General features: G+C 38.5%; 1 protein-coding gene across 11 annotated transcripts in view; it reads left to right on the forward strand.

Moving 5' to 3' along the window:
• The first annotated feature begins 257 nt into the window (after nucleotides 1–257).
• MEF2A (myocyte enhancer factor 2A) overlaps nucleotides 258–23,724 on the forward strand; it is a 160,297-nt gene continuing 136,830 nt past the window's right edge. For 3 of the 11 annotated variants that reach the window (XM_045070582.1, XM_045070591.1, XM_045070584.1), the window contains exon 1: nucleotides 324–733. The gene's annotated coding sequence lies outside the window, so the exon portion shown is untranslated. Of the gene's footprint in view, nucleotides 734–1,045; nucleotides 1,347–23,724 lie in introns of those variants that run through there. The other 8 variants (XM_045070594.1, XM_045070595.1, XM_045070589.1 and 5 more) reach the window with 8 other exon arrangements.

Here is a 23,724-nt window from a genome sequence, read left to right on the forward strand (position 1 = left end):
CCCCTCAGTGTCCCGGGTTGGCTGGAGCCGGCGGCCACGCGCGGCGATTTGCCGCGCGCGGCGTCACTAAAGCCGCTCCCGGTCCCGGCCCCAGCGGGCTGGTCCGGGAGGTAGCGGCGGGGGAGGCTGGGGCTGCAGGGCGCGACGCCGCTGGGCCGCCCCGCCCTGGGAGGCGCCTAGGCCCTCATCAAGTGACCAGTATCCCTTCCAGGAGAACACGGTCCTTCAGAGGGAAGCGAGCTCCAGCCTGTAGCCCCGGCGCCAAACCGCCGTCATCTCCTTCCTGTGCCGGGTGATCCGTCTCCTCACCCACCCGGAAAAACATAGTCCGCCCCTCGCGTCCTTGTGGAGTAGCGCTTTGCTTCCACTGTGACACTCTTTGCCCGCACCTTCGTCTTTCCTATCCCAAGCACTCTAGGACCCACCGAGAGGATAAGTCAGCTGTGAACAGAAACCTCAAGGGAAAAGAGAGAGCGAGCCGAGGGGAAGGGAGGGATAGGCGAGGCTGGCGGAGGGACACTGAGGACCGCGGCCGTAGTGCGCACGCGCGGCGGCAGGAACGAGTTCCGGTCTGGCCGGGGCCTGTCTCCTAAAAATAGCCCCGGTGTGGGGATCCGTGCGCGGATGTCCCGGCGAGTCCCGGGCTGAAGGAGGCGGCTCCGGGCGGCGCGGAGCGCTGGTGGCTGGCCCGGGCTGCAGCGTGTGTGCGCTCGCCAGCTGCGCCGGAGACACGGTGAGGGCCGCGTCGGCGGGGCGCGGTCCGCGAGGCCGGCTGTGCCAGAGGGGGCGGCGTCTTGGCGAGGGGGCCGGGTAGGGGCTGGGGGGCGCTGGGGCGGGGGGCGGCGCGGCCGAGGAGGGGCGCCCGCGGGGCTCCGGGGACAGCAGGGCTGGGCGGCGTCCGGCTGGCAGGGGGCCGGGGTCCCGGGCGCGCGGCGGCAGGGAGGGTGGGGTGCGGGGAGGCGGCTCGGGGTGGTCGCGCGGGGTGGGCGCGGAGGGGCGAGGCGCCCGCGGTGGTGGGGGCGGGGTGCCCCGAGGGCGGGCCCGGGGTCTGACCGGTGTCGCGGGCTGGCTGAGGGAGACTCGGCCGCGCGGGCTCCGCTCGAGGAGCCTCCCCGGGCGCGCACCGCATTTGGGGCTGCGGGGCGGTGGTGGACGACGCCTCCTTGAAAGTTGAGGGAGTTCCCTGGGGGCTCGGAGCCTCTCCGGGGCGGAACGCCCGAAGGCCCTTTCCTCCCTCCTGCTGTCTGCGCCCGGGTCTCCCCAAAGGAATTGACCCCTCGTGCCGGGGCCGCTTTGCGCTGTGGTTGGACTTGAAGAAGTTCCCCCCACTTCTGCTTTGGGAGAAGGTTGGTCGAAGCGGGCGGAACATTTAGGTCCGAACTCTCGGCGCGTGTGTGGAGGTGTCAGTGGCCGGGTCGGTATTTGGGGCGGGCCGGGAGGCGGCCCGGGCTGGGGGCACCTGCGGGTGCCCTCGGGTGCCGGGAGACGTCGCGGGGAAGCGAGGGCTGGAAGCGAGGACTGGAAGCGAGGACTGCGGCGGGAGCAGCAGGCTGCCCTGACTTCCCGCTAGATCTCAGCTCTCGGGAAGGTTTTATGTGGTAGAAACTTTGCCTTCTTGTTCGATAATCCTCTATCTTCGAACAGCGAGGATTAAATTGGTTGGTGAGATAGTGCAAACAAGTTGCGAAGAGGTGAGCATCCCTGAATTAGAACCCCCCCCCTCCCGTGAAAGTGTAACTATAAAAATGTGATTCAGACCTGAAGTATGATTTCTGGGGATACGAGGCGAGCCCACTGTTATGGTCCAGTAGGGAAGCCCTGTGTAGGTTAAAGAAGTGCAGTATAGTGTTGACCTGCATTTTAGTTTACAAGATTGGTACTACAATTAGTGTGCGGTTAGGAAGGCCTGCTGTGATGTGCTAACAAAGGTACAAGAATTTTTAAACAAATGTCTAAGTTTTTTCAAAGTGTTTTTTTTTTTAAAGCACAGCATGTTTTCCCTGTGTCTCGTATTATCAATTACTATATGAAGAGAAGGTTCTTCAAACTGTAATGAGATGTACGTTACACAAGAGTACTTTCTCTTTAAGAATCCAGCTGTGTTGTTTTGGCAACTGCCAAGTACTCCAGTTGTCACTTTTTAAAAAATCTGTTACCTTGGCAGTACTTGAACAGTCTGTGGAAAAGGTAAACAAAATAGCTCAAAAGTTTTTTTATATGAAAACACAAAAATGGCCCTTATTTTAATATGAATTTATAAAGTGAGGATAAAATAACTGTGTTGTGCTAATGGCTTTTGTATGTACATTTTTGTTTTGGGTTCTTTCTTTTTCTGGTATATCTTTTGAGGGTTCCGTTTTTCCTGTGAATGGCAACTGTTGTTTTAGAAGAAAAGTTAAAAGTGTTTTCATTAAAGTGGATGCCAGTTTTAGATTTTATAACAAATATAAGGAGCACATGTATCCTACTAAATATTAAGATTAGTTCTATATGATGATGCACTAATTGATTCTGGAATCACTTTTAATTCTCAGTGAACAAAAAGTTGTGGTGATACTGTTATAATAAAACGCTGTGAAGAACTAAAGCTAGTGATTTACTTTGCAGACCCCGTCTTTAACAATTCTGTTGGAAGAGTGCTTCCAATAGAAACTTACTTGTTAAAACAGGGATGGTGAAGTAACAATGACTTTTCTAAACATAAATATTTGCGTGTCTATTCCATTTAATTCATATTATTATTATATATAAAACCACGTTTTTTCTTGGAACAAAAGTGATAAAATTATGTTTAACTCCTTAATTTACTTCCCAGCAAAAGTTTAAAATGCTGAGGGAATGAGAGGTAGGGGGTGTTCAGTGAAAGGAAAGTAGCTCATAGGGGCGCAGAAATAGTAATTGTAACGTCATGGTGTTGAGTTATGGTTTGAGAATAATCTCCTTCCAAATTCTTAGAGTTTCTGTGTTTCTTTAGTAGGTGCCTGTGTCAAAGATTGTTTTTTGTAAATGCAACCGGAAATAATCTTTGAAATATATATTGAGTTGTTTCAAGTGGTGATGTTTTATTTTTCAAGGCAGTTGCATTATAGCTTTGTATTTTTCTTTAAGAAAATGCAATGCAGGTTAATATTAATTTTATATTCAAGCAATAGCAGCGTTGCTTATTGGTTATCAAGAGAGAAATCAATGTATTTTGAGGGTGGTTAAGTAGTCATGGAAGTGTTTTTTATTAGAACATGATTTTGAAATTTGAAATATTTCAGTTAAATTTTTCAATAGATTTGTGTTCTGATTTATGAGGAGGAAACTGTAAGCCAGTTTGTTTTTGGGAAGTAGCATGCTTGTCAGTCAGATTTTAGAAAGCTACCTTTTCTTCTTCTTTGTTGCTTACAAGTCTGGCAGAGAAATTTAGTCTAACATACAATGATGATGGTCTTGAATTTTCTGTGGGTAGTCTTAGTTTCCAATATTTTGCCTTTCAGTCACACCATACTCCTTTTTTTTTTTTTTTTTTTCCTTTATGGAGATATGCTCATGCTCATGGTACATAGGAATGCTACAGAGTTTAGCTGAAGTTTTTTTTATTAGTGGTAGAGCAATGAAAATATTGTTTTGTGGGTTGATCATGATCAGTATTGCTTTTTTCGAGATTAGAAAGAAAATCTGTGACCATTCTTCATAAATTGAGAAGTGAGTGCCTTCTAATATTTAAGTAATAAGAGAAGTGTAAATATGGAAAATCAAATCATTCTTCCAGTTAGATAACCTCCTTCAAAAGAACACTTTGACACGTCCTGCTGTGTTTGCAAGACTTTGTCATTACATCTTGGTTCGGATCCCAGCTCTGCCATTTATTAAATTATGAGACGTCTTCTATAAAATGGGAAGGAATTACACTACTTGCCTCATAGAATTGTTAGCATTAAATGAAATCATGGGTGTGAGAGTTCCTAGCATACTACCTGAGGCTTAATGCACAAAAATATATATTGCCTGATCTCCCTTCATCCATCCCTTCTTCAATATATCCATTTTTCTATACATTCCCTTATTTCCTTTGAAGACTATATATATACTCTGCCCAGTACCTGAAAGTTTAGTGTCTGTGACCAAAAGGACTTGATATAATATAATACAGGAGAATGCTCATATATTTTTTTGGGTGTAAAACTACCAGCACTTTAAATGCATTATCACATTATACATAAAATGTTTATTTGGCTGTTCTGTATGAGGTTTTTTTGATCTGCAGTCATTGATGGTAACCTCCCAAAGTTTCTCCAAATATTTAAAAAAATTAGAGTTAAGGGGCGCCTGGGTGGCTCAGTGGGTTAAGCCTCTGCCTTTGGCTCAGGTCATGATCTCAGGGTCCTGGGATCGAGTCCCGCATCGGGCTCTCTGTTTAGTGTGGAGCCTGCTTCCTCTCTTTCTCTGCCTGCCTCTCAGTGTACTTGTAATTTCTCTCTGTCAAATAAATAAATAAAATCTTTAAAAAAAAAAAAAGAAATTATCTGTGGGAGTTGTCTTCAAAATACAGTATTTAAAATTTGAAGACAGAAAAAAATGTTTTTATTGCCTGTCTGGAATATAGGTATATTTTAAAATTAGCTCTTCTTTAGTGGGTAATCTTTAAGCTTTTATATGTCATTTTACTGCTGTATGGAATGAAATGATTTTGTCTTTATATGCTTTATCTGTGTCATTAATGGACTCTGTGTCCAGTTTATTATAAAGAGTATAAGCCTATTAGTCTCATGCATAGCATATATGTTGACACTTGTTTAATAAATACTGTTTTTATACAGATGTTTGTTATTTACCGGTTTTAATAATTACTTGCATTTACTGAACTCCGTTGATATTTACTAAATTTAATATTTTATTTAATACTGGGTTGTCTTAGTAATCACTTGATGAAATCACAAGCTTATAAGTTTAGAAAAAAATTTGCAAGGTGGATAAAATACCAAATATTTGAACATTGGTGTATGATAGCAAATTTACTTTGTTAGTTTAATAACTGATGATGCTGAAAACCAGAGGAATTTTTAACCTGGATGAAAAACAGACATTAGTTGATCAGACTTTTAATAAATATCAACAAAGGCACATCTTTTTATGGTTGTCTTGAGTCAGTACTAATTTTATTTTCTTCTGTATACAAAAATATAAACTTTATGAACTTAAAAAAGAATTCAACCATCAGTAAAGTTATGTTTTGAGAAATATTTTGGTAGTAGGTGGTAAATTTATACTGTATAAGCTAGACCTTTTTATCAGGTTATTTTTGTTACAAGCAGCATGTTATACATGTTGACTTGGATTAGTTGTGAGGTATGATTTGTGACTGTTGGAACAAAGGGATACTCTTAACCTGTGAAATAACTTGTAACTGTTGGCTTAGTAAAACAAGGTGCTCTTGCTTTGACTAATACTGAGTTTGCTTGTCTCACCTCTTAACCCCTAGCAGTTCACCTTTTACATGGAAACTGGAACTGTATTTCTAAAATTCACATGTAAATATCATTCTTTTAAGGAGAACATTGAAGACATAAAATCAGTAGAGAGGCAGTCATTTAAGGAATAAGAGATTAGCCTCTATAATCAAGATTGCCTAAACTAGAATACCCACTCTGGCACTCTGTGTTCTTCGGCAATTTCTCAGTCTTCTTGAGGCTTGGTGTATAAAATAGTGATTATAGTATCATTTGTTTCATAGAGTTGTTGAGAGGATTAAATGAGATGTATGTTATAAAGCTTTTAGCATAGTGCTTGGTACCTAAAATACAGTATTTTTTCCCCTTATTATTACTGTCACTGTTGCTTCTGCTATTGCTGTTATTAGTCATGGTTCACTTTATATGATTCTATCTGATCTCTTCAGGCTCATTGTCAGCCATTACCCTTCAGTTTCTATGACCCAGTTAAGGCCAGCTGTTTGCTCGTCCCTGAAAATGCCATGTATTTTCAGGCTGATGACTCCCACTTTTATTTTTTTAGCCCAGAATTTTCCTGAGCTTGATACCCACTCGGAAATCTAGTTGGAATCTCAAACATAGTATTAGCCATATGACTGAAATATAGCTATTTATTTCTCTCCCCCAACCTTCTTCCTCCCTCCTATCCCCAAACTCTCTGTCCTCACTGGCCCTTCCCCCTTGCAATGAATGGCAGTACTCATGACAAAAACTTAAAGATACCACTCTGAATTCTTTTTCTTTCCTCTCCAATCCAGTCCATCCACACCTTCTCTTGTCCTTCAGAATTTATCCTGAGCCAGTCCACCGCTTCGCCTTCACTGCCACCTCTTTATTGCAAGGCATTATCTCTTACATGAGTTGCTGCAGTAGCTTCCTGACTGGGCTTGTTCTTTTCTTGCTCCTCAGAAGTCTGTTCTTCATAGAGCTGCCCTAGGGATCATTTTAGGATCCTAAATCATGTTCTTTGCTTAAAATCTTCCAGTGACTTCCCATTCCTCTTGAAATAGTTTGTACTTCTCCTGAATGGTCCTGAATAATCTTTCTACTTCTCCCTATTCTTCTCACTTATTGTACGCCAGCCGCACAGTGCTCTTACTATTCTTTAAATTTTTTGCGTCCTTTCTTATTTCAGGGTCTTTTGCACTTTTTGCACTGCCTGGTTAAGGTGCTTTTCCTAAGGGTGGCTGGCCTAACCCTGTGGAACTTGACCCAAATCTCACTTTGTCACTCCAGCCATCCTTTTAAATGTTATACCTAGTTAGTCAGTCTCTCGTGCATCTTATCTCCTTCAAGACACATAATATAATTTGTACACATGTTATTTGTTTAGTTATAGCTTAATTGTTTTTTCCTGTAACCTGAATGTAAACTCTGTGAAGGCAGAGGCAGTGTCTGTCTTGTTGATAACTGTCTCCCCAGGTATTAACCCACTGCCTGAGAGGCAGAAGACAGAAATATTTGAATTAGTGCTTCTGTATTTTTGTTCATGTTTTTGCTAGAGATTGGAATTCTCTTACCTTTAAGTTGTAGCTCAGGTGTCATGTATAATAGCAATTTTAGTCTAGACAAAACTTGTCTCCCTTGTTCTTGATACAGACACTATTTGAAGAGTAATTCCCTTTTTAGAATATTTAAAGGATTGTAATTGATGTCATTTTCTTCAGCTATTCAGAGTTCCTATGTCAAAGACTGTTTTGTTCTTCGTATATGCTTAGTACCTACTGGTCTGTCATAGTGCATAGTGAATGCCCAGTAAATGTTGAGTGGATGATGATTTCTTAATCAATTAAATGGCCAAACAAATCAGTTTATCCAAATCAGACTTTAAAAATTATAAAGGTATTTTTCAGACTTTAAAATACTGCCTTATGCGTATTCTATACATATCAACATGTCAGCATTCTGGGTCAGGGCAGAAATGTCAGAGCTGTTTAGCCCATTGGCATTTCCTGAGATTCTATTTTGTCTTCGTCCTGGGCAGTGAGTAGCCATCTTGTCTGAGGGCTGTATTTCCAATTTCAAATGCATAACTTAGTAAAAATAGTGTTAGAAATTATAATTGGTTACTGGTTGTTCCTTACCAACCAGCATTCCCTCCCTTCAGTTTATCCTTTCACCTTATTTCAGAAAGGCTAGGGGGATGTGCAATGTATAACACAATATACATGAAATACAATACCAGTTCAACTGTATTGCTAATGAAGATTTATCAAAGAGCTTTTGTGGCCAACATTAGAAACTTAACCACTATTTGTAATAGTGAAAATCATTCCGCATTCTGCACAGCTGACTTGCAAATGGGCTTTTTAAAAGATTTGAGGACTACTTTGGCAAAATGCTTATCTTAATACTGAAAATCTTTATCATAATGGTTTTAAAACTTAATTTGATATGGATTATGAAGGAAAAAGGAGAAAAGAATCTGGGAGTTAAGATTTTGTTTTTCATAAATGGCTCTGTTCCCAAAAGTAACATTTCAGTATGGCAGGGTTTTTTTGTTTTCTTTTTAAACATTTTGGTTTTGGAAAAAACTAACAGGAAAGTGCAGTGAACTCTCATATACTGGTCCACCTGTATACATGGATTGTTAATGTATAGCACAATTGCTTTATCATTTTTTTTTTTTTTTTGTATTTGCAGAGTGGCCCTAAAGCCTGAAAATAGATATTACTATTTTGTTTTATATATAGTTTGAAGCTCCTTGATTACATCTTCTGGAGTATGCCAAAGATGCAACTTTATTCAGTTAAAATCAGAGGCAAATCATTTGAGGCAAAACATTCTAGATGCATACAGGGGATGGATGGAAATGCTGCATTAATGCACTGTGTACTTTGCTAACAAGGAAACCACATATTAAACATATTATATAATGTCATTGAACTAAACATTTGTTGTAATAGCAGGAATTCACTCTATTGGTCTCATTTTCCTTCTCTCCTTCCTCCTCTTCTCCCCCTCTTCCCTTTTCTTCCTTTTCCTATTATGATTATTTTTGTTAATGAAACATTTGAGAGTACATTGCACACATTGTGATTAACCCTTAAAGGCTTCAGTTGGTATGTCCTAAGAACAAAGACATAATCTTATATAACCACAGTATGATGGATTCAAGAAATTTAATATTGGTACTATGATTTAGTGTATAGTTTATGTTGAAGTTTCTTCAGTTGTGCCAATATCTTTTAATAGCATGTTTTCTAATACAGTATTACCTATTGCATTTTAGTCTTCGTATCTTCTGTCTCTTTTAATCTGAAACAATCCTTCAACTTTTTCTTTTTCCTGACATTAATAGTTTTGAAGAGTATAGGCCCTTTGTTTTGTAGGATGTCCATCAGTTTGAGTTTGTCATTTTGATTCACTGTTGTTAGATACAGATTATGCATTTCTGGCGGGACAACCAAAAGTGATATATCTCTCAGTGCAGCACATCGGGGGCAGTATGATGTTTGTTTGACCCTTTGTTGGTGATGTTTACTTGGATCACTTAGTTAAGGTTTGCCTGCCAGTTTTCTCCGTATAAAAGTTATCATTGCCTCATTGTTATTATTGAATAATCTGTGGGGAGGCACTTTCACACTGTGTAAATACTTCGTCCTCCCAAAAATGTTCACATAATGGTTTTAGCATTCATTGCTAATTCTTGCCTGAGTCCATTATTACACAGTGGTTCCAAAATGGTGTTTGTCTAGCTATTCTTCGGCACTTAATAGTTGGCAATCTATTGTGAAGAAGAGCTTTTACTTCCCATTTGCTTACTTAATATAAATTCATAGATTCTTTTTTATTAAGCAGATTAGATTTTATTACTATCAGTTCCAAGTTAACTCTGATTTGGCCAGTGAGAAATCCTTCAGTTTACTCATTGATTGCTTTGACATGTTTCTGTCATGTTTGGAGCACTTCCTTACTTTGGGGACAATAATATATTCCATGCTCATCATCTGTTTTTCCTGCTGCTGTCCTAGAATCAGCCATTTCTGCAAGGAGTCCTGGTTTCTCTTACTGGGTAAGACTATTTAGAAACCAAAAACTGGGCCATTGGTAAGCTCCTTGCTAGTGGACTCTCATTGTTTTAGAACTTTGTCAGCTGACCAACCCTATACAGAGTTTATGCTGATTTCTTAGGCAATAGATTTCTCTTCACGTTTCTGAAACTCCTTAGAAGAAAGTCTTTTCCTTTGAAAGTGTTAATAATTTAAGTGATTCCTTTCATCTCATTTTTCTATTTTAGTTCTGTAATAGTTGGTTTTTGTTTTCCTAAACATATTGTATGCTTCTTGGGATTTAGGAATCCTGTTTTATATCTCTTTGTATATTCAGTGAATGTGTTCCACAGTGCCTTGAACACTGTTGATATCCATGTGTTGATTATAATATATAATTATAATAATGACTCAGATTATCTTTATTACTCTTACACCATAATTAAATATTCTTATGTTTGTTATAACATTGTACGTAATTTTGTGGAAACTTTTAAGTGAATTGGTGATTCATTTGTTCTGTTTTTAATAACACTGCTATCTTAGAAGAAATGAAAAACTTTAGTTTTTCACGATTTTAAAATTTTAAAAACTTAATTCCTTGAGATTAAAATATATAATTAAAGAACATCAAAATACCTAATGTTGGCATTGCTGTTTAACAGTGTTTTGTTCTTCAGCAGGTAATAGCCTTTCTAGGCATCTCTTTAATTGTAAAATGAGGTGATATCTAGATCCTTTTAAACTCTGTATTACATGCCTTATACCTAATTAACACTGAGTTGTTTATGAACATAAAATTAAGTGCCACAAAGTATAGTGGAAAGAGTATTGTGCACCTGGGCCAGGAATTATCTTTGTAAGTATTGTGTTTTTGGCAATTTATTTTGCAGTTTGGTCTTTATTACTTTATTCATTCAGTCCATTGGCCTCAGTAATGAGGAACACAGTGAACAGGCTTGGCTTTCATAGTCAGGTGGGAGTGTGGACATATATGTGCTTATTATCCACTTTGCTACATGCTTGATGTATATAGGAGCATATAGAAGGGGCAATTAACCTAGTTTCAGGGAGGCTGGGTAAATTTATCCCAGAGAAGTGACACCTTTAGTTTAGTTTGAAACCTCAAGAGGACTTAGCATTGTGAAAAAGGGAGGTAGTTGACCAGACCTGTGTTAAGGACAGGAGATACACTTGGAGAGTTTGGATTGCTTGGAGAAACTGAGTAGTACAGTATTGATGCCTCATGCAAGTATCATAGGAGTAGTGAAAGAAGGGGCTAAAGACATAAATCGGGGCCAGATTATGAAGAGCTCTTAACCGGTATTAAGGAATTTGAACTTCATCCTAGGGAAAATCAAAGTATCTTAACACTGGGAGGAAATTAATTAAAAAGATAATACTGATTGCACTGTGGAGAATTCTTTGGAGAGAGTTAAAAGTGGTAGGCAGGAAGAATAATTAGGAGGGTGTTACAGCAAATTAGTTAAAAGTGGTAAGGTGGCTTGGACTGTGGTGTAGGATGAGGATAGAAGAAATAGGTGGGTTTGAGAGAGATAGAAGAGGTAGAATGAAAGCGTTCAGTGATAGAGGGCATATGGAAGGTGAAAGAGAAAGTTGAGAGTGATGACTAGGTTTATGGCTTGGACAACTGAGGGAATAAATGGGTAGTTTACTGAAATAGGAAGCATAGGAGGAAGAGCAGGTGTGAGAGGACTAGGATGAGTGTACTCGTGAGAGAGTGCCTGGAAGGATAAAAAGGTGTAGTCAGAAGTGGGAGACTTCCTGGAATGACAGGGCCTTGGGATTTGGCAGTAGAAGTGAAGGTATGAAGTGATCTCAAAACAGAGGGGATCTGTATATACATCTATTAAAAAAAAAAAAAGCCAAAGGATATGTCTGTCCTAACGCAGAGGACCCTATTTTAGATGATCTTAAGGTTTACATTGTTTGGTTTGGAAAATAGAAATGAAAAATTTCAAATATGGTCTTCTTAGTAAGATTGTCTTGTTAAACAAAACAAACCCCACAACAACGAAAACTTTTTTTTGATAAACAAAGTGTGAGACTATTGCCCCAGATCGCTAAAAATATCAGTGGTTCTCAGTGTAGCTAAAAATTAGGAAACATACTGGCATACAAAAATTAGAGTGAATAATGTAATGAATACTAGCAGGATGAATGTCACGGATCTTTCTCAATTCTCTTGCCCTTTTTTCTTCTGCAGAGGTAATCGTTAACTTAAATAAGGATTTATCTTTCCAATTCATTTTTTAAAGAGCATATATATTGCTAAATAACATACAGTGTTTTTCATGTTTTAAGGCTTTCAAAACGACATCATATTTGCATATCCTTCTGCAGTTTACATCTCAACAAATAATCACATTGCAGAATTTATCTGTTCTTTCCATATAATGAATTGGATATTAATGCTGTAACAAAGTGATGCCATGTTATTGATGAATTATATTTTGAATTGCCATAGGAATTATAATTTACTTAGTAAATTTTTGTAAAAACTAGACTAATTATTTTGTGAGTCTTCTTTTTTTTTTTAAACTTCACTTAAAAAAAATTATTGTGGAATAATGTTAGAGAAAAGTTGCAAAAATGGTATAGATTGTTCCCCTAATGTTGGACCACTGTGATATAATAATCAAACCCAGGAAATTAATATTAACATACTATAAACTAAATATCTTATTTGCACTTCATCAGTTTTTTTTCCTAATGACTTTTTTTTTTTTGGTTTTAGGATCCAGCCCAGGATCCACCTTGCACTTATTTGTTGTACAGTCTCCTCACATCTGTGATATTAATTCATTCTTTTCATGTTCTTCTGACCTGGATGCTTTTGAGGAGTACTGGTCGTTATTTTATAGAATATCTTCCAATTTGAATTTCTCTGATGCTTTCTTACCATTAACTTGGAATTTGCATTTTTGGCAGTAACACCATTGAAGTAATGGTAGCATATCAAGAGGTACATTTTATATCAGGAGAACATGATGTCAGTATCTTATTACTGATGGTGTTAATCTTGAGTATTTAATTAAGGTGGTCTCTGCTGGTTTCAACATTGTAAAGTGACAGGTTTTCTCTTGGAAAATGTTAACTATTTTGGAGATACTTAGAGTATGTTAATTTCCTGTTTCTTCTCAAACTTTCACTTGTTTTTAGCATTCATGGGTGGAACTTAACCTGCAACAATTCCAGACTTTCTTCACTATCTGATAATAGAGTTTTCTTGTGAAACCTTCCAAAAGCTGCACTGGTGTAAAGAAGCCATTATCATTAATGTATATGGGAAGTTTTTGAGGTTTTTGACTAAAAAATAACCTCTTCAGGCTTTTCTGATACCTGTGACACATCGTGTTATTGGACACACACACTAAATTGAGATAAAGCACAGATGGTCACAAACAAAAATCCAAGCTATGGCAGCTTGAGATTATAGTGAGGTGCTGTGTAGTTACCCAGGAAGGCTCTTGGTGCTGCTGCTGCTCAGGGTGTGTGCTGCCTCTGTAATGGCTCCTTGCAAAATAGAAGCTGAACACTATTTCTGCCCTTTCCCTTCCCTTCCCCCTCCCTCTTTTTGCCTTTTTTTTTTTTTTTTAAAGATTTTATTTATTTATTTGAGAGAGAGACAGGGAGAGAGAGCATGAGTGAGGAGAAGGGCAGAGAGAGAAGCAGACTCCCCGTGGAGCTGGGAGCCTGATGTGGGACTCGATCCCAGGACTCCGAGATCATGACCTGAGCCGAAGGCAGTTGTCCAACCAACTGAGCCACCCAGGCGTCCCTGCCTTTTTTTCCTAAAAGTAAAAATCCTTTCCATACATCTTTCAGTTAGGAAACAGGTACTACTGTGGGTCTTCCATAATGAAAGTGAACTTGCTTAATGTGAACTTCCAAAAAGTGGAGGATACCTGTATTGCTGTAGTAGTTACCTAATAGCAATTTTGTAGATTTTTTTGTTCCTTTCTCATTTACCAATTGAAATGCCTCTGTTTTGAAAAGCTGTCATTTCTCTCTCATTTATTTTTTTCAGTTATTTATGTCAGTATAGATTCAAAGGTAATTCAAAGGTAATTTTGTAGGCTATAATTTGATGCTATCATTATTTATTTTATTGCTCAAATTATCCAGTTTTAGCCATTGAAAGCCCCTCCTGTTTGACTCTTGTGGTGTCCTTTTGACCTATCTTCGTCTTTTTTTCAAGAACTTCCCTACTTTCTGGTACTACAGGAAACTCCAGGTTCATTTATATTTTACCTGTCTCAGCTCTGGAATTACCCTCTTTTCCAAAGAGCCCTGACCCTTTTATTGGAAGATGACATTGAGAATCTGAGGTCTGGGTACTAGGTATGTTCATTGCTATTGGGGTGTCACTGTCTGCCTTTCAGCAGAGCTAAGAAATATATGCATGAACTAATAACCCCACACATAACACTTCTACAGTCAGTTCTACTATGACCCAGTATATAGATTCCTAAAAATCTAATGCTATGCAAAGTCATACAGTAAAAACCACAGGGTTCATGGGAATTAGGGAAATAATAGTCAAAAACTTTGTCAGTGACACATTAAAAAGAGGGACCTAATATATTTAAAATAACAACATAGTTTTAGACATGTTGAATGTTTAAGTCATGCATAGTAAATATGGTACTTTACTATGGAAAAGAGCTGAAGTTTCCTTATATGAGTGTTGGAAGGGTTGTGGCTTGTGAGTGGTTATGAAGTGGTGGATAGACAGTTCCCTGAAATCAGATGAAACAGTAACACCAAATGTGGATGGATGTGGCTCATAGCTCTTGTGGTAGACTGTGGTAGCTCATTTTCATTTGAGTTCATTCTCTCTTGGATTTCTTGTAATTTATTCTGCATTTCTGTAATTTTTTTTTTATTTTTTCCATTTCTTTTTTAAAATTGACTCACCTTTTAAAGTTTCTCTTTGTATTTTGTCCATTTTTGTTTTTAGTTTTTGAGTTTCTGATTCAGAGTGGTTTTTGTATCCTTAAATGTGTTGTCTGAATATCCTTAATTCTATTTGGAGTATTGATATTTGTCAGATTCAGTTTCCTGATTTTCTGGATCTCGCTTTTCTTTTGTTCATTTTTATGGTATTGGGGTGTTTTACAGTATTCCTAGTTTAATGGTGCCCTCTTCTGTCAGTAAGGAACAGTCCTGTTCGGTGGTTTTGGTTTTAATGGTTGGAGAAGGATTGTGAGAATTCCAATTTTATAATTCTCTTTGGTCTTGCAAGACCTTAATTTTATCCTTTTTCTTTTTCCCTTTACTATCTCATTGTAAAAGGACACTCTTCCCTTCCTTTTTCCCATTTTCTCCCCCAGAAGCTATGTGTTTCAAAGTTGTGCCCCTCTTTGTAGCAGCTAGTGCCTTAAATGGCACCTGTTCCTTTAAATCACCAGAACTTTGAACTTTCTTACCTGGCGTCAGTGTTCTGATCTGCCCAGACGGAATATACTTTTCCAGTATATTCAGATTTCTTAGTTTTCATGGTCATTGAAAATGACCGTGGTGCTCCTTTGCTAGCCTCCTTGCCACCATGTCTGTGTTCTAGTAGGGGTGGAGTGACAGCCTGAGAGATCAGTTGCTAGGATTTGATTTTTCTGATTTCACTCATGTTTGTTCTGCAGTATCAGCATTCTTTGTCTTCAAGGCTATGCTGAAAGCATGGTTTTGTGTAGAATTTCCTTCTCCTGCCTTGTTTTTTTATATGGTTTGGGGGAATATTTTCAGAGTTACTTAGATATATACCATCACCATTGTCCCCACGGAAGTCTTTACTTTTAGGGGAAGGGAGCAGGAATACAGAATTACACTCTTAATGCTACAGAGCCTTTAGTTAGGAAGAGACATAGGCATTCAGCCTCCATGGGTGAGCTTGGAGACTCCAGAAAATAGCTTGTAGGAGAAATTACTTAAATTTAAATGCTCTTACTTCATTCTTCTAGAATGCAAGTGCAGTTTCTGGGTTATTGTAAGAGTCTTAAGTGGGTTTTGGTTTTTTTTTTTTTTTTGGTAAAGCAAAGTTAATTCTAAAGTTTTTTTTTTCTAGACTGTATATTGGAAATGCCTTGGTTTTATTATAACATGAATGAATTATAGACTTATATTTTAGCCAGGGGCTTCTTGGTACTTGTACATTCCAATGGCAATGTAGTATGTGAACTTCTTAGAAAAGATAACTTTTAAAACTTGGGAATTGATTTGATAGATGTTAATTTCTTCGAAAATTGAACTACGTATACCTCTTTTCATTCCTTCTCTACTCTCTTTTAAAAAAGTTTTCTCCATTTTATTTTATGATCTTGACAATTCTCTTTTGATTACAATAAATAGTAGGTGTGGTGTTACTCCTTGGCTGCACACTCATTGTTATGTTTAATTACATGGCACTAAAGCTGTTTACTGTAGTTGATTTAATTGGTTCTTTTTTGCTTTTTTCTGTCTTGTTAACATAAGAAATTTAACATGAAGTTGGAATTATGTGTGGAAGTTCTTTATGCTTGGCTCTAGAATTTAGTCGTTTAAAGTATTTATGGTCTTAAAAGATTTCTTTCCCTAGAATTAACAAGTTTTCTTGTCAGTGTTTTAGATTGTTGGAGTAGAAGTTGACTTTTTTAAACTAGTCACTGTACATTTTTAAAAATAACAGTACCAACCAGGGTAGAAAGGTATATTGATTTCAAACATCAGAAATCTTTCATAATACAAATTAAATTTTTTTGCTATCAATGATCTTTGGAATTCTCTCTTTCTAATGGTATTTAAAAGTTAATCAGTACCTATCCCTAGCTGTCTCTGGATCCTCATTTGTAAACTTTATTTCTGTTTCCATAGGTTAAAAAAATCTTAAATAATGACTTGAGAAGCTGTTTATATATTTTTTTATTGTCCTCCCGTTTTTCTTTTGACTGGTAAATATGGTAGTTCCAAAGCAGTGTCCATGGCTCTGCTCCCTTACTCCCTCTTTTGAACTATCCCTTACGTATTCTCAGTGCTTTTGCTATTGTTTCTATATTATTAGTTCTGAAATAAAAACACCTATGAGATATAGCTCTTTGCTTCTATGAGGTAATGGGTTGGGGAGGGTAAAATCCTTTTTAATTACTGTGTTATACTAATTACCAAGTGATGTGTAAATCTTAGACATAATGAACAGATTAGGGGAGCTCAGGGAAGGAGAGTTCAGAAGTGATAAGGGGCTGCTACTTGAAGTAATTGGTATTTGAATTGAATGTCAAGTTAATTGTCGGATGGTGATGATATTCCACATAGAGACTACAGTTGGAGCAAAGGAACTAAAACAGCCTAAAGTGAGAAGTATGTAATGGACACAAGTTTGGCTAGATTGGAGGAGTAAAGTGGGAAAGAGAGTTTGAGGACAGATTGTAGAGTACCTTGAGTAGTTTGGATTTTGTTCTTCAGGTAAGGAAGAACTATTGAAAGTTTTTAAGCTTGGAAGTGACTAGTGCCTTCCTTAATATGCCCATACAAAATAAGGAGGATTGTATGTATGTCCTTTCTTATTAATAAAACTTAGTTCCTTAAAGGATACTCCAGCACCACTTTTTAAAAAGCACCGTGCTAGGCTCATTCTTTAATTTGATGGTTTGAAGGGTATTATAGGGCATACATATCTTTTATGTGGAAGGCATGAATAAAGATAGATTATCCTTTTTTCATTCTTTCTGTTCCACTTCTTAGTCTCCTCTCCCAGGCCACACCAGATGCTGTGCTCTCCATAAAAAATGGATTCCTTCTCCTCATGGGTTAGCAAGGGAAGCTGCAGAAGCAGAAATAGCGGTTATGGTTATAGTTTAGGCATCTCAGGTGGAACCTTTGTTGGGCTTGGGCATATCTGTTTAGGTATCTGTTCCATTCCATCAATTCATTGATGGACCGACCATGTCTCTTTGTCTGACAACATCACAGGGTTCCCATGGCCTCTACCAAAAAAAAAAAAAAAAAAAAAAGGCATTCGACCAGGGTGACTTTATTTCTGATTTTTGTTTTGTTTTCCTATGTTGTGTTTGAAATCGACATAGCGATTCAAATGTCTTTGGCCTATCAGCTCTGTACACCCACCCAGTGTGGCCCTGGAACTCAGGACCCCCACAGATCAAGAATCGCCTTCCTCGGGGATCCTCTGGACCGAGCCAGCTAGGTGCCCTGAAAGACGTGTACTTGAATCACAGGTGTGAAGTCTGCGCCCATGAACTTTGCACTGGGAAACCTTATTTGGATCGTCGCACCCTTGGGGAAATACTGGTGAAAGAATGTTGTGTAGCTAACTACGGAGGAACTGACTTGGAAGGAAAACCTTTTTCAGTTTCTGGTGTTTGGTCAATTCTCTCGACTCAATAGGTGTCCAGCCTTCAGAATCACATTATTTGCTTGATTTCTCTCTTGTCTGCGTTTCCTCATTTACTTTAATAGTGAGTGCTCAGGGTTGATGCTTGACAGAGAACAGTTTTCATCCTGGGGGGGTGGTGGTGTGTGTGTGTGTGTCGTGGGTAGTCGGGGCCCCCCTCTTCCGGCGGCAGCGGCCCCGGCGCGTTTCCCAAGTCTCCTCTGGGCTGCTGGAGTCACGCCGTGCCCGCCGGGAGCTCCCGAGACTGACGTCCGCCCCTCCGAAGTGGGCCGGGACACGAGATTGGGCGGTCTGGTGGCTGGCAGCGCGACTTCACTGCCCTGCGATCCCGGCCTGCCTCGGTGTCTTTCGCGGCGGTTGTTCTGCTTCTGCACCTTCCCTTGCTAACCCATGAGGAGATGGCAAATTACCAGCAAACTTTCTATAAGCACTCTGTAACCACACAACCCCCGCCCAGAATTGAACCTGGCAGAGTGGCCGCTCCCGGACCCCCACCCGGCTTTGGGCCAAGAGATAACAGTCATCTGGCACCAGAGAAACCCCCACCCAGAATTGGACGTGACAAAATGACTGCTCCCGGACCCCCCACCCAGCTCTGGATGCAAGAGATAACAACCATCTGGCACCCCGCGGCTTGTCAGGGAGACCCCAGCCAATCCAGAGGTGACACATACCCTAGCGGTGCCCACCAAGCAGTTTGAAGAATGACAGCCCTTTGACCTAACCAATAATCTGTTCCCAGCCTTTTCCCGCTCTGTAGCGCGCCAGTCACATGAGAGAGTTGCTGTCGGAGGCAGGCCCCTGGCCAGGGCGGCCTCCGCCAGTAAAAGATGGCGCCTGGCTAGTTGCCAGGTTAGGATTGCCTCGTGAGACTAAGCAGAACGCCCAAAGAGGAAGTAAACAGCATTGGTTGCTAGCGAAGTTGTTCGTTTAGGTGCACCGCCTGATTCGTTCCCTCCTGTACCCTGCTCGCTGATTGGTCATGTAAGCGTATATAAGTGTGTAGACTTGCGGAAATAGAAGAGAGAGAAGATGCATCCGAAAACAACAACCAAAAAAATGGATTCCTTTCAATTGGAAGTTTTTCCTTTTGAAATCCAGTACTACTTTGTATCTGTCTTATCATAGTTACCATGTTTGACCTTATACTAAAGGCAGTAGACCCATGCACACTACACTGAAGGCATCTATGCTTGTGTGTTAGTTTTTTTGGTAAATATAAATGAATCTTTAAATTGGTGTCTCTCAATGACTGTAAAGTGCAAAAATCAAGGATTTGGACTGAGCTAATAAGGTTTTAAAAAGATGACTTTAAGACATCTCTGCCCCTGCTGATCTAGCTCAGTATTTCTTAAACTTTCTTCTGCTGTGAGATGAAATTTTGACACATGTGCAATCATGGATCCACTTAACAAAGAAGTAAAGTGTTATAGTAACTTATAATTGCCACAACTGTCCTAGGAAATGTTGTAGATATAACAGGTAGTGGATAATGTGAAGTTCTTAGGGCAGTAGTTTTAACTCTTTCCAGTTCTCTTTTACTTAAGAAAGAGGCATCAGATTCAGGCACTGTAGAAGTATCAGATAACTTGCAAGGGAAATAATAAGTTACGGTATTCATCTTCCGAGATAACTTTGAGACCTTTCGGATCCTCCCCCCCCCCCCCGGCCCCTTTCTTTCTTCACTGGAAACTTTATTTATTTGAAGTATAATTCACATACAGTGTTAGCATCAGCTGTGCAATATAATGGTTAAGCAATTCTATACATTACTCAGTGTTCACTGTGATAAATGTAGTCCCTGTCACCAGTGTTACTACCATCTTCTTGATATCTTATTCCCTGTACTTTTCATCTCTGTGACTTATTTATTTTGTAACTGGAAGTTTGTATCTCATAATTCACTTTGTGTATTTCACCCTTTTCTTTTGGATTTCTTCTTTTCCATTTATTCATGTGTCTTTGTTGTTTTAAGTAGAACCCTATTTTAGTAGATTAGATTGGTAGTCTGGATTTTAATTCTGGATTCCATTTCATTTCTATAAGTTTGAGAATTTGTGTCCCTAAAAAGGCCTTTCTAAGGCCTCTTCCAGTTCAAAACTATAGGAAGTTGCAGAATATCATGAATACAATGTCTAGGCCTTTCTAGATTCTGGTCAACATCCTTATTAATATGAACATCTGTTTGACACACTGCCACTTTACCTGACTGTTTAACCAAAGTGGTATATGTTTGGCCATTATGTTAGGTGCTTAGTGTCACATTTTGAAGTGTGCCCATTTTCAAACTTTTTTTGTTGTTTTGGTGTGTGGACAAAATGTGCCCCTTGTTTTTGGAATTTGGGTAGTTGAGGCTGTTGGTTCCAGTAACTATATGTCTGAGAAGGAATACTGGGAGTATTAGCCCTTAAGCTCAGGTTGAGGGGTAGAATAATGGAACTTCAGCATTTCAGTGGTCACATCCTCACTTGAAAAATGATAGCATCATCATAACTTGTAATAAATATTAAGTACTGTGAAAACTATAAGTAATCTTGCTGATTGTTGATTGAGGGGATTGTTAAATTATTTGGAAGAATAAAATAGATCCTACTAATTTACTTAAAATGTCTAATTTATACCTGTGACATAACAACAGGTATATGTATCACTGTGGGTAGGTGTTGTATATGGTAATGAAATGAGGTTCTAGAAAAGAAAATCTGAAGACACTTAATTTTTTTTAATATAAGACCAAAAGCTAGAAATGAATACATGTCCACTCAGAAACTTGTATACTGATGTTCATAGTTTTATAATAGGTAAAAAGTGGAAATAACCCAAATGTCCATCAACTGATGAATGTATAAATAAAATGTGGTATTTCCATACAATAGAATATTATTTGGCACTAAAAAGGAATGACATATGGATACATGGCATAAAGTGGAAGGATCTAGAAAATATTGTTGTGTGAAATAAGTCAGCCAACAAAAACCCATATATTGTATGGTTTAGTTTATCCAAAGTGTACAAAATAGGCAAATCTCTCTGAAACAAAGTAGATGCTCCATGTGTGAGTGGAGATGAGGAATGGGTAGTGAATACTAATAAGTACTGGGTTTCTTTTAGGGTGATGAAAATGTTCTGGAATTAGATTGTGGTAGTGGTTGCACATTTCATTTGAATATAAAACATTCAGGTGTATACTTTAAATGGGTGAATTGTATGGTGTATTATTTCTCAGGCTATTTTCTTCTTTACTTTTTAAAAAGAGAAGCTTCGTGAAGAGGTATTTTGGTTCTCATGGGTAGTTTGGGAGATCTAGTTGAAGGTGGAAGGGCATGGGGGAAGATCGATTGACATTTCTGGGCATTAGTATACTATTACATTAAGACACAATGCTACTTTCTTAGTCCACTAGCTAAGAATGTAACACGTTGTGTTTTAGTGGGGATTGTATGTGAATCCAGCTTTTTAACCTTATTAGCCCTGAGGCTAGAATTGTGCATTATCCCATTTGAGAGGATAGTCTTGCCTTTCTTTTATCTTTGCATTTTTTGTCTTATTAAATTCAAATGCTTGTGTATTTTCAAGGTAGTGCATAATTGTGTTCTGCCCATCTGTCCATCCTACATTCTGCTTTGCTCTTTTTGTTCACACCTACTCAAATTTGTGTCCTCTTTCTTTCTTAGCTCCTCTAATTGGAACAGTCCCTAGTTTCATGTGTGCTTAAAATCCCTTTCTTCCTTAAATGCTTGCTTCTGTAAAGTTTTACTGACTTAATTGTTTCTTGTGACTTACTATCTATTTGCTTAAAAATCTGTTTTTTAAGGCTTAGTAGTATCTTTTTCTTTTTCAATTTTAGTGTCAGATATTAAATGATACTAATGTCTGGCTTTTTTTACCTCTTCACCAAAATGTTTTACTGGCATTTTATTACAGTGTTTTTTTGTTTGTTTGTTTGTTTGTTTGTTTTTGCATTTCCCTGATGAGTAGTGGGTTTAAACAGTTTTCATTTGCTTAGTGGGTATTCATTTGTCTTTTTTGGTGAAATGTTTGTTCAGATCTTTCGCCCATTTTTAGTTGGGTTGTTTGCCTTCTTACTACTGAACTGTAAGGGATTTTTGTTGTTTTTAAAGATTTATTTGTCAGGGAGAGAGTAAGAGAAAGAGAGCACTTGTGCACAAGCAGGGGGAACAGCAGGTACAGGGAGAAGCAGGCTCCCTGATGACCAAGGAGCCTAATGTGGGGCTTGATCCCAGGACTCTGGGATGAGGACCTGAGCTGAAGGCAGACACTTAACTGACTGAACCACCCAGGTGTCCCCTGAACTCTCTAAGAGAGTTTTAGGTGTTCTAAGTAAAAGTCTTTTTTTCATTTTCGTTAATGTATTTTGAATATTTTCTACCAGTATGTGGCTTGATTTTTATTTCCTTAATGTCTTTCAAAGAGCAGAAGTTTTAATTTTGATAAAGTACTGTTTGTCAACTTTCTAATATTGTCAGTTTTGCATTCTTTTGTGTCTGAGAGTCTTTGCTTTACATGGGGCAGTGAAAATTCTTTTGTCCTGTGTTTACTTTTGGAGGTTTTATAGTTTAGCTTTTACACATAGGGTTATGATCATTTTGAATTAATTTTAGTGCATGTTATGAGGTAATATCAAGATTCATTTATTGTAGTGCCTTTGTTGACTGTCAGTGGCCATGTGCATGTGTATTTATTTCTGCATTCTCTGTTCTGTTTCCGTGATTTAGGGGTATGTGTGTGTGTGTGTATACAGCATGCTGTATCTTCTACCTTCTGGTTTTTTTTTTTTTGAAATTGTCTTAGCTATATTATTTTTAAATATCTTTGTGAATTTCTAACAAGAACACTTGCTGGGATTTTGATTGGGATTATGTTGAATCTATAGATCAGTTTGAGGAGAATCAGTATCCCAATAATATTGAGTGTATGAATCTGTGAACATGATGTATATCTCCATTTTTTTTTTTAAGGTCTTCCTTAATTTTTCTCCGTGTTTTCTGGTATTTAGGATAATAGTCTTGCACATATATTGTTAAATTTATCTTTAAATATTTCATGTTATAGTGAATGGTATTTTTGAAAAGATTAACTGCATTTGTCATTATAGAGATTTGATTTAAAAAAATACTAGTCTAGGGCTGGCTCAGTTGGTAGAGCACACAGCTCTTAATCTCAGGGTGATGGGTTCAAGCTCCATGTTGGGCTTGGACCTTACTTGAAATGAAAAATATATATTAAGATCTTTATAAAAATATTGATCTTGTATCCTATACCCTTGCAAAACCCACTTTCTAGTTTCTGCCACTTTATTCTATATTTTTGAGGATTTCTTGTGTATATTGGCATGCCATGTGTGAGTAGAAGCTGTTTTATTTTTCCTTTCTAATTTGGATCCTTTTTTCCCCTGCTTTGCTGCATTATTGTGATTGTTAGGACTTTTAGTAAAATGGTGAAGAGAAATAAAGAGAAATGGTGAAGAGATAAAAAGAGAGAGTGTATGTCTGCTTTATTTCCAGTTGTACAGGAAAAAAAAAATCAGTCCTTTATCACCAGCTATATGTAGGTTTTTGTAGATGTGTTTCATTAGGTTTGAAGAAGTTTCCTTCAAGCTTAGTTTGTTGAGAGGTGTCCCCCTTCATTCTCCCACAAATGGGTATTTTACCATGCATAGATGCTTTTTTACCTTTATTGAAATTAGTAATTTTTTAGTTTGGTAATGCAGTGAGTTACAAAATCTAAACCAACCTTGCATTCCTGAGACAAACCCCATTTGTACTGCTGTTTAGCTTTTTATATATTGCTGGATTTGACCTGCTTATATTTTATTAATAATATTTGCATC

This window comes from Mustela putorius, unplaced genomic scaffold (genome assembly GCF_011764305.1).
Source record: "Mustela putorius furo isolate JIRA1106 unplaced genomic scaffold, ASM1176430v1.1 tig00003972_pilon_pilon_pilon, whole genome shotgun sequence".
NCBI classification, from domain to species: domain Eukaryota; kingdom Metazoa; phylum Chordata; class Mammalia; order Carnivora; family Mustelidae; genus Mustela; species Mustela putorius.